Raw genomic sequence first — 9,918 nt, forward strand, 5'->3', positions numbered from 1 at the left:
GTGAATCCCTCGCTTGCGCCACTTCGTCGATGGCGATCGTTCCGGCGGACGTTGTAAATAAACGTTCTGGACGCGTGTTTAGCGTTCGCGTTTGAATTGTCCGAGAGACGCGACGCTCGGCGTCGACTGACAGATTCGACCACAGTCCGACTTCGAGGAAACGCAGCATCGTTGCTTAACGATCTCTCTTAAAGAACCGACTTCGATAGAGAGAAGAAGAAGATAAAAAAAGAAAGAAACATTACGAAACCACGTATCGAAGTTGTTTATTGGACCGAGTCTCTTTCCGAGTTATTCGAACAATGTCGCTGAACGAGCCTCTTACAAATTGTCTTTTTTTCCTCGGTTCGATTCGACGTCAATCATCGCGTCGCGATTGGATAATCTACGCAACTCCGGGGAGAACGATCGCGGCGTTTTTGAAATTGAAAACCGCAACCGATGTCCATGAAAGTTGCACCGAAGCCCAGAGCGGCTCGGCCAAATACGTCGCAGCTCGAACGAAGGGAGAAAGATTACGATCATTAAGCGCGTCATTACCAGACGTAAATTAGAGTGGTTAAGAGTAATTACGCGCGAGAGAGCGCTCTGTGGCCGATACGCTGACACAGCTGTCGATCGGAGTTTAAACCTTCTGCCATGGGGGAATTAATACGTGGCTGTCGCATAAACTGTGTTGCACCCGTTGAAATTCAATGCCCACGGCGCTCGTACCGTTCACAATCAGACGCGTGAAAGGGGCGCCTTTCGGATCGCCTCGACTCCGTTACGACTTCGTATAGTACCTACATACACTTCGTGTTTGAAAGATCGCTGGCAAATCGGATTTTACATTTACCGCCCGATTGTCAAACATTTATTCGTCAATGCCTTCTTCTTTTCTATGTTCCCGCGCTTTCACCGGTGAGTTATGCTTTTTCAAATATCTCCGTGGATTCTCTTCTCTCTCCTTTTTCCAAAATTTCGACGTGACCACGAGTGATCCGTCGTGAAACAGGATCGTCGACGCGGACCGGAAGCTCGGCTCACTTTTCGAAGCCATTCGCGGTTTCGAAAGTTTCGAGGAGGGCCAAGTTGTCGCCAGTTTTACGATCTTCCCTCCGCTTCTTTTACGACGAGGCACACAGAGAGGGAGAGAGAGAGAGAGAGGAGCACGGGATAAATCAAAGTGGAAAGAATTCTAAGCACGGCGTTAAAGTGTTGAAGAGTTCCGGAAGAGGACGAGAGATTCCCTCTCCGGCCGTGATCCCATAAATATCGCGGTTTCGCGCGCAACTTTTTCAACCCCCGCCGTGTCCTTCCTCCCCGACGATTAATCTTACAAATCGCCGCCACGCTCCGCTCACGGCAACTCCCGTGAAAAAGGAAGCGACGCTGTGCGGCTCGACCAGCGACAGTTTTACGGGTCATCGGTGGGAGGAGGCCGGTCGAGACGGGAAAAAATAATTCGCCGCACGGAAAAGGTCGCGCGCGTAAGAGATTTACTAGTCCAATAAATCGCGACGGTGGTAAGTAGCGGGATTTTAAGGGCTCTTTGGCCACATTGTTGCGCGTAGCTCTCGAGATTTATTTGATGCTTGACGGGAAGGCCGTGAATCATCCTGGAATTCGCGCTGGTAATTTCCAAGTACGCGCGTTAATCTCCTCTTTGTAACGACTCATTCTCGAGTCTACCCCGGTTCAGAATGTTCAGAAATTGACTCGTAATGAAAATATCGAGAGTGAAAAGAGGCCACGAGATCGCTGGACAGCGTGACGGAAACTGAGGATCAGCGGAGGCAAAAGAGCACGTGAGCGACGTAAGACACGCTTAAGTCGGCCAGAATCGCGGGGGTGATCCAATAATACGGCAGCTTTGGGTATAAATAAAGCCTCTAGGCCCCGGAGATCACGACACACCGACTCCTGTCCCTTCTCTCGTCACAGTTTCTTCTATCTCGCTGCTTTTCCGTCGTTTCACGCTTCGCAGTTATCCAACGTCTAGCCGCCACTTATTCTCGTGCATCGTTTCTAGTCGTAAAATAGACCTTGTTCGTTCATCAGACTGCCTCTACGCGCCACAGAATCGGTCCAATTTCGTGATCGAGGATATATATCCCCGGGAGAGAAACGTCTCCGTCTTCTTTCAAGTGTTATCAACTGCCGAGATTTCGGACGCTCGCTTTATATATATTTTTCTAAAAATGCTCTTAATACCCTTGCTTTTTACACTTTTGTCTCGAACGAAACGTGACCTTTTTCAAAATAGAAGTTTCACTTTCACGCGTTCTCACCGCTCGAAAAACACCGCACGAACGTTGCCGAATAGCTATAAAACTATACGATTAATCATTCGAAGACAGGAGGTCGCGTTGTCCTCTCTTCGAAGACCAGGAGGGAAAAAAACACACACACACACACGGAATAATTCGCCTGAAAAAACCACATTTCCTTTCGTTCGTTAAATCGGCCATAACTCAACGCAGCGAAGAACGAAAATAATCCATCGAAAGAATGGAAGGCAGACGCGAGGGGGGGTAAGAAGAAGAGGACGTGTCCGCGTAACGAATGCCTTGTTTTCTTAGACAACGAGAGAAAACGGAGAAGAAAAAGAGGCAACGGCGATAATCAACTAATCTTGGGATCTAAAACAGCGAGGGGAAAAAACGCAGAGTTACGAGCATCGCGAGGAAGAACGAGAGACGACGGCTCGCGAGAAAATTGACTGCTCCTCTAGCCTACGGACAGAATATGATTTACGCGGCAATGAGAAACGGGAATAAAAACAGCGGCGTTTGTTTAAAAAATAATCACCCTTGCGTGGTGGAACAGGTGAACGCTTTCCGTAGCCAATTACGCGTATCCCCCTGTTTTTCTAAACAGCGATTAATCGCCGACTTAACACCGTCGTTTCACGCAGACGGTGCAAGTGGAAGATAAATATTAACATACCGGGTGATAAATTTCACATTCACCTTAGCCTCGGCGCGTGAAAAATGGAGCGAAATTCTGGGAGCAGAAAGGAGGAACAAATTTGAGAATAATTTGAACATCGTATGTGATGAAAGTAACTTGAAAAATGAAGAAAAGTTCGGTGCTTAAAAATAGGACCGAACTCTGGGAACATGAAATAACGAAAAATTTGCGCAGAAATAGATAAAAATTGTAAACTATTGTTAACTTCCTCCGCGCATATTTTCTGCGAGTATGGAATCGAAGGAATATTCTCAGATAGAAGAGCCCAAATTACTATCAACAATTTCCGCGCCGAGGGAAACTTCATTTCAAAGATTTCAAGATAATAAAACAAAAATCTCAAACTAATTTCAGCTTAACTCTGAAATGAAACAAAAACATTCTCAACTCTTCGAGTCGAAAGAATACTCTTCCTCTTCTAATAAAAATTCCATTCCCAAAAACTCTCTCGCACCGCCGTGCGCGTCGGTACACCCAGCAAGTGTTAATAACGCCCGAAAAAACTAAATTGCAAAATAATATACTTAATTGCAAGTATAATACAATGCTTGTTAAAAAAAAGAAACGAAAGAAATTCGAAGAATTCTTACACGAAGAACGGTCGAACGTCATCCGGCAGGCTAATTGGAATTCCCAGGAGCGCGTCGCGAAATTATCGACGGCCGGCTGAATTTTTCAGCGGCGCATTTCCCGCCATTGTTCGCGGCCTGTTGCCCGCACAGCTGGTTGGCGAACACGCGTGCGCACGCTTGCGTCAAACACCGCCCGAACAATCCCTTTCTGTGCGCAATAAGACAGGCTCCTAGTTAAATTTCAAACAGTATATCCCTCCTCCTCCTTCCTCCCCCCTCCTCCAGTTATTCGAACACGAATAATTTATCTCCGGCGTGAACGAAAGAAAGAAAAGAAGAAAAAGACACAGTTCCTCCTCCTCCATCGTCGTATTATTCAACGCGTTTCATTTCACTATCGTGTACAAGTTCCATCCGCTGAACGGTATCAGAGGAAGAGACGTCGCTCCCTTACGAACGATAATAAATAACACGGGACCAGGGTCCGGTTATATGCCCAACCGCTTCACCGTCGGGTATCTTGAATTGATGCCACGAGAATTGATGATGCTACGGAGACACCGACTGCTGCTCGACTTCCCTGTAACATCGCTAACAGATCGTTCCTCCTTCAGAATCCTTGCCGACCGTTCCTTCGTACCCTAGCAACTCGAAGAAAGAACAGTACCAAACTACCCCATTTAACACCGCACGGCGAAACTCTAATCTCTAGGAAACACTTCTCCAACGATTGAACGATTATCCAAACAAACTAGGTGGATTCATAAATCATTCTCAGGGAGAAAGAGTTTATCTCTTTGAGAATTCCCCAAGGGATATGCACGGTCACCTATCAAATTCACCAAAGACAAATATTCCTTATCGCGAGCATTAGCATTCTATACAATCCTTTCGAGTGTTCTTATCGGGCGTTTTAGATAAGCGAAACGGTGATCAATCTTATCGTCACAGCTCGCCCACACACGGGTGAAGGAAGCGCGCGCGTGTCGTCTCTAGCATCGGCGGCGACAAGCCGCGAATCAGCTTTTATAGGCTGCAACACACCGACGCGTACACCTTTGTGTACTTACATTAGCGGTACGCGAGAGAGCTTTAACGCGGCGTTAGCACGCTCCGCCTACCGGCTACGCCTTCTAATCGATGTACGCACTTGTCTTTCGTAACGCTTCTCCTCCTGCCTGCTTGGTCGCGCTCGCACGAACTCCTCCGCGTTTCTCTGCCCTGTGCAACGAGTGGAGAACACTCGTACCGTTCCGCTACCGCGGCTTTTTGCCCTGCCGTTCCACCCTGATGGCACAGGCCGGCTAAACGGGCAGCCGTTTACGTAAACGGACCGAAGAAGATGTGCTTGAGAGGAGATTCGGTGGTTAGGTCTTTTATCGTATCCGTATTCCGTTGGGAAGTAGGTACGGTGTTCCACGAATCGGTGTAACAGCGTTAGGCGATGAATTATGGTGAACTGGGGTAAGGGAAGTTGTCACGTTCTCGAGCACGGTGTTTACGAGCTTCAATTGAGTACTGCTTAGAGATCTGAGAGAGGGAGAGGATCGGTCTAGTGTTTCAGTGAAACGAGGGAATGTGTTTGCTAAATTATTATGCAAAATGATTAGGACATCTGTGCGAGGAGATACAAATGTTACACTGATCCGAGAAACACTGTAGTTGGTGCAAGATTACTATGCGAAATGATTAGGACTGTGCAAGAAGATACGAATGTTACACTGATCCGGGGAACACTTGGTGCAACATTATCTGTGTGATGGGATACGAATGTCACGCTGATCCAGGGAACATTAGTTGATGCAAAATGATTAGGGCTGTGCTAGGAGATAACATACGAATGCTACACTGATCCGGAGAACACTCTAGTCGTTGCAAAATTATTGTGCAAAATGATTAGAATGGCTGTATAAGGGGATAGGAATGTTACATTGAGTCAGGGAATACTGTACTTAGTGCAAAATTATCATGCAAAATGATTAGAATGTCTGTGTGAGGGGATACGAATGTCACACTGATTCGGGAAACACTGGTTGATGCAAAATGATTAGGACTGTGCTAGGAGATACGAGAAACATTATTTGGTGCAAGATTATTACGCAGAATGATTAGAATGTCTGTTGCATAAACGAAGGGTTAGGGCCGAGTTTTTTTCTCGACTATAAAAAAATGTATGTAACGTAAAATTAAGAAATATCGTCCTATAAATACAGAATAACTCTGTGACTTTGAAGTAACAACGGTTGTTAAGAAAGTTACTGGTTAATAAGGAGACATTGTGCAACAAGGCGTTTACTCCATCTTGTGGAAAAAAGTTCTATTATTTAATAAAATATCGATATATTAGTATGTGACTTGAAAGTTACACGGGCCCATAGAGGGTTAAGATAAAGCGACCGGGGTGCAAAAGAAGAGTAGAAATTTGAGACAAAATATTTGAGAACATCGGTGGACGTGACAGAATGTCTAAATCCTTCAATTTTAATTTAGAATCTTTCATACCAGGTCGACGACTCCACGCTCTATACACACTTCGACAATTTAATTTCCACTAATTTTCATTCGTTAATTCGAACGAAAAAAGCCCATTACCATACCTACTAAGAGGCTACTAAGAATAATCCAACGAAGGTAAACCTAAAAACACGTTAAAATTTCTTTCTAATCCAGGAAACGGCGAAAGGCTTTCTTTCCGTTCACTGGTGGCGAACGAGCCCCGTAAAAACGAGCTGACCGACGAGCGAGCCAGAATTTCGTCGAACAACCACCCGTCGGAGGAGTATCAATTCTCGTGTCGTAAATGCGTCAACCGTAACGAAATCGTCCCAGCGAGCGGCACCTACGTCGACGAAGGGTTAATTAAACGTGTCTGTTGCACAGCGTATCCACGTGCGTGTCACCTCGAAAAGAAATCGAAACGAGAAGACTAAAAGAGTATCTGCGTATGCCTCTGCCTGTGTCTGTACGATCGTGAAACATCTCGACTTCCTTCGAAGCAAAAGGGGCAAAAAACGGGGCGAAACCGTGCATGAAAGAAGCAAGAACGAATTATAAGGAGAATAAAAAATAAGAAGAATAAGAAGAGGAGGAGGAGAGAAGGAGCGAGATAGCAGTGGAGTGGAAAGCAACGAGTGGTCTGGCAATAGGTGTGTGGCAAGGAGAGAAAGAGGGAGAGCAACAGAGATGGGAGGAGGAGGAGGAGGAGGACACCCGCCGATTGATATAACGCTACGATTTGCGTAATATACGCTCACTCGTAAAGCTCCCGGTGATTTATCCCGGTAAATAAATAGATTTCGGTGTTGTTAACCCCGTTTCCAGCAGGGTGGGGATATGCTATAGCCAGAAGAGCCGAGGATCAGCCGGCCAACAAGCGCGCGTGTGTTCCTCTTTCTCTCTGGATGGCGTGTGCTGCACCGCGTTCCGGTCGATATCTGTATACACGTGAATGCACGCGTGTGGTGCAACGTCCTGTGGGTCGTAGGAGGAGCGGAAAGAAACCGTGGCGAGAGGGATTAAAAATACTGAAGGAGAGGCTGCTGCCACCGCGAGTATTGGATTCGTGTGTGTATGCGTCTCTGTGTGTGCCACTGGTGGAAAAAAAGCCCCCTGTGACAGAGAAAGTGAACGAATCGAAGAGAGAGAAGAGAGGGCGAAAAAAGAAGAGACCGAAGGGATCGTGATATTTCAGAATTTCGAGGAGAATTTACGAGCGGCAGACGCCGCGGCGATGACTCCTACGACAGAGGCACGGAACATCGAAAACGGCGCGCCCCAATGCTCGGATTATCGAGCGTGCTCTCGATCCCGACACCCCTTAATTGCCACCGACTCGGAGAAACAACGGATTAAGCTTTTTCCAGAAGCACACACGGCGAACGATGGCCGGCTGACGTTTATGCGTTCGTTTACAAATGATCGGTCGGTAATTGACCGTTTTGCAGACGCTGTTTCCTGGGGCTTTAGTATCGCTTGTTATATAGGACGGAGGGCTGCGACGTGAAATTTCCGTCGATGTAGGTTAAAACGTAATTTCCACGGAAGCTGCTGCTCTTTTATTAGATATACGAGTTGCGGGAAGACGTGGCTCGCCGTTCGTATTACCACGCTCCTCCAACTTCTTTTTTCTGCTATTTCGAAACGGGGAGAGGATTAAATTGGACATTTAGCGAAACAGATCGAGACCAAGTTTCTCAGGTTAAGTCTGAAAATAAATGCAAATATAAACGAACGAAATTATTTTCGTTAGAAAGAATCGGAGAAGCTTGTAACGGAACGATCGAAGATTCAGTCTGACGGATTAAATGATCGAAAGAGCGATTCACGGCAGTGCCTAAGCGAGGCCGAATAATCACCCCGGGTTAGACAGAGTAAACTTCGTTTACCAGTGTTATGGTAATTACTACACGTGTAAAGCGAGACAGACGCCGGTTGTCCGGCTGGCTCATTGGCATTGTTTCAAGCGTATTGTCGTTGGTTTGCTATCTAGCCCGGTAAATCAAGGCTTTTTACGCGGCACGCACCTGCCATTATCGGGGCTTGTAAGGCGGCGGCGAGCGGGGCTGTTCACCGGCGAAAGTTGGCCCGAACGCATATTAATCGGCGAGTCACGCGAAACGAATCGACGGAAAGCGTCCCGTGTAGCTATACGTTACGCGGGACGCGAATAAATGCTGGCTCGCGAGCCAGCCAGACGTTTTCACTTCGGTAATTAGCCGATTATCCTTCACCGACGGCCGCTAAACCGCCTCTTCCGCCTTCAGATTTTTCATAACCGGTGAATCGTCCGGGTATTAAATCGGCGCCATTTCTTATCGAACGGATGAGAGATTGGTTGGGTAGCGAGCACGGACTGGAACGTGGGACAGTGTCATCTGTATCGCGAACGAAACGCGTGCATCAAGCCGGGCGAACACACACCGTGTGCGCAAGGCGAACGTGTTCCTTCAAATCCATTGGAAAGAGAGTGGCGGCGCGGTGAGATTCACCGAACGAAAATAATCTCGGAGAATTGGACCGTGTCTCGGTTGCGTCTGATTCTCGAACGCGACCGCGGCTTACAGTCGGGCTTGACGAGGGCGTTTTATTCTTGGATCGCTGGAAAAACACCGTAAAAACGACAGGTATATTACAGGGAGAACACAATACGGACGCTTAAATATACACGCGAGCCTGGGGCGATGAAAACGCGGCTCGAGAGTTTTATCCCTCACCCTGAAACCAGAGAGAGAGAGAGTGAATCATCATCCCCGTGAAATTGGGAACGATCCTGTTTACCGTGTTTCGCCGTCCTCCTCTTCTATCTCGTCTCTCTGATTCATCCCCGAGAGCAGAAAAATCACAGTTACGCGAAACGCGGTGGTTCCTTTAATTGCACGGAGATGCTTCCACGGAAAACACGGTTCATAAAGGCGCCTTTGTGTGCATCTGGTACACCCACGTGCCTACTTAGCCTCGCGCTTCTCCCCTCTTCGCCGTGACTTAAACAGCAACGTGGATGCTGGTATCCCTCCAGGTGAAACTGTTTCCTGTGTTGCAAGTCCCGTCTCTCTCCGCTCTTCTCATCAGCCTCTTCTTCGGTGAATATACATAACTTACGCCGTACTGTATCGCGGCAGAATTCTTCCTCTTCTCTGCTGCTGCTCTCTTGCATCTCTCGCCTTTCTCCTGTCATTGCGCAACTACACCTTTACTCCTTCGTCTTCCTCCTATATCTCTTCGGCAAGAGAGTTCACGCTGCAGCTCTTCAAATACTCGAAAAACCCGAAATCCCGCAGTTCGACGTTAATTACGCCGTTTTATCGCGTCCACCTCGTTTTCCCTTGCGACACAGGCACGCAGAGGTAACGATTTCTCTCGTCCTCCTCACAGATACAACAGACTCTTCTCCCTCCCCACCTCCTCCGTTGGTCCCTCGTCCACGAATCTCCGCGTCTTCTTTCTCTCGCGGCGCGGTAATATATCTGGACGGCGTGGGCGGCCCACGTGGGTTTGACAGCTAAGCCCACGGAAACTGGTTACACCCACAAGCGCGCAGGTCGCGCAGGCCGCGCCGAGAAGAGGCGCACGCCAGGTAGGCGCGCTCTCGTCGCTGGCGCGGATCATCTTCCCTCGGACGCGGACACGTGGCGGCCGGCCCCACTCGCGCGATTTACGTCTCCAACGATAGAGACGTTTCTGTTTAGACCAAGTGGCAAAATCAGCGGTTCGTGGTAGCTGGTGGAATCTTTTGGCGAATAGCTGCGGAACGGTTTGATTTTTATAGGAGGATAAACTCGGTGCTTTATTTTATTATCACCGAGAATGTCAGTCAAGGATGGAGGATCGTTCCCCGGAATGGCGTTTCCACTTAACGTGGGTGCTCGCGAATTATACAGCGCACGCAGGTAAA

At 47.8% G+C, this 9,918-nt stretch overlaps 1 protein-coding gene across 2 annotated transcripts in view; it reads right to left on the reverse strand.

The window, feature by feature from the left end:
• Nucleotides 1–9,918, reverse strand: part of LOC108574083 (MKL/myocardin-like protein 2) — a 90,256-nt gene that overhangs the window by 19,003 nt on the left and 61,335 nt on the right. The window lies entirely within an intron of this gene.

Source organism: Habropoda laboriosa, unplaced genomic scaffold (genome assembly GCF_001263275.1).
Source record: "Habropoda laboriosa isolate 0110345459 unplaced genomic scaffold, ASM126327v1 scaffold145, whole genome shotgun sequence".
Classification (NCBI taxonomy): Eukaryota; Metazoa; Arthropoda; class Insecta; order Hymenoptera; family Apidae; genus Habropoda; species Habropoda laboriosa.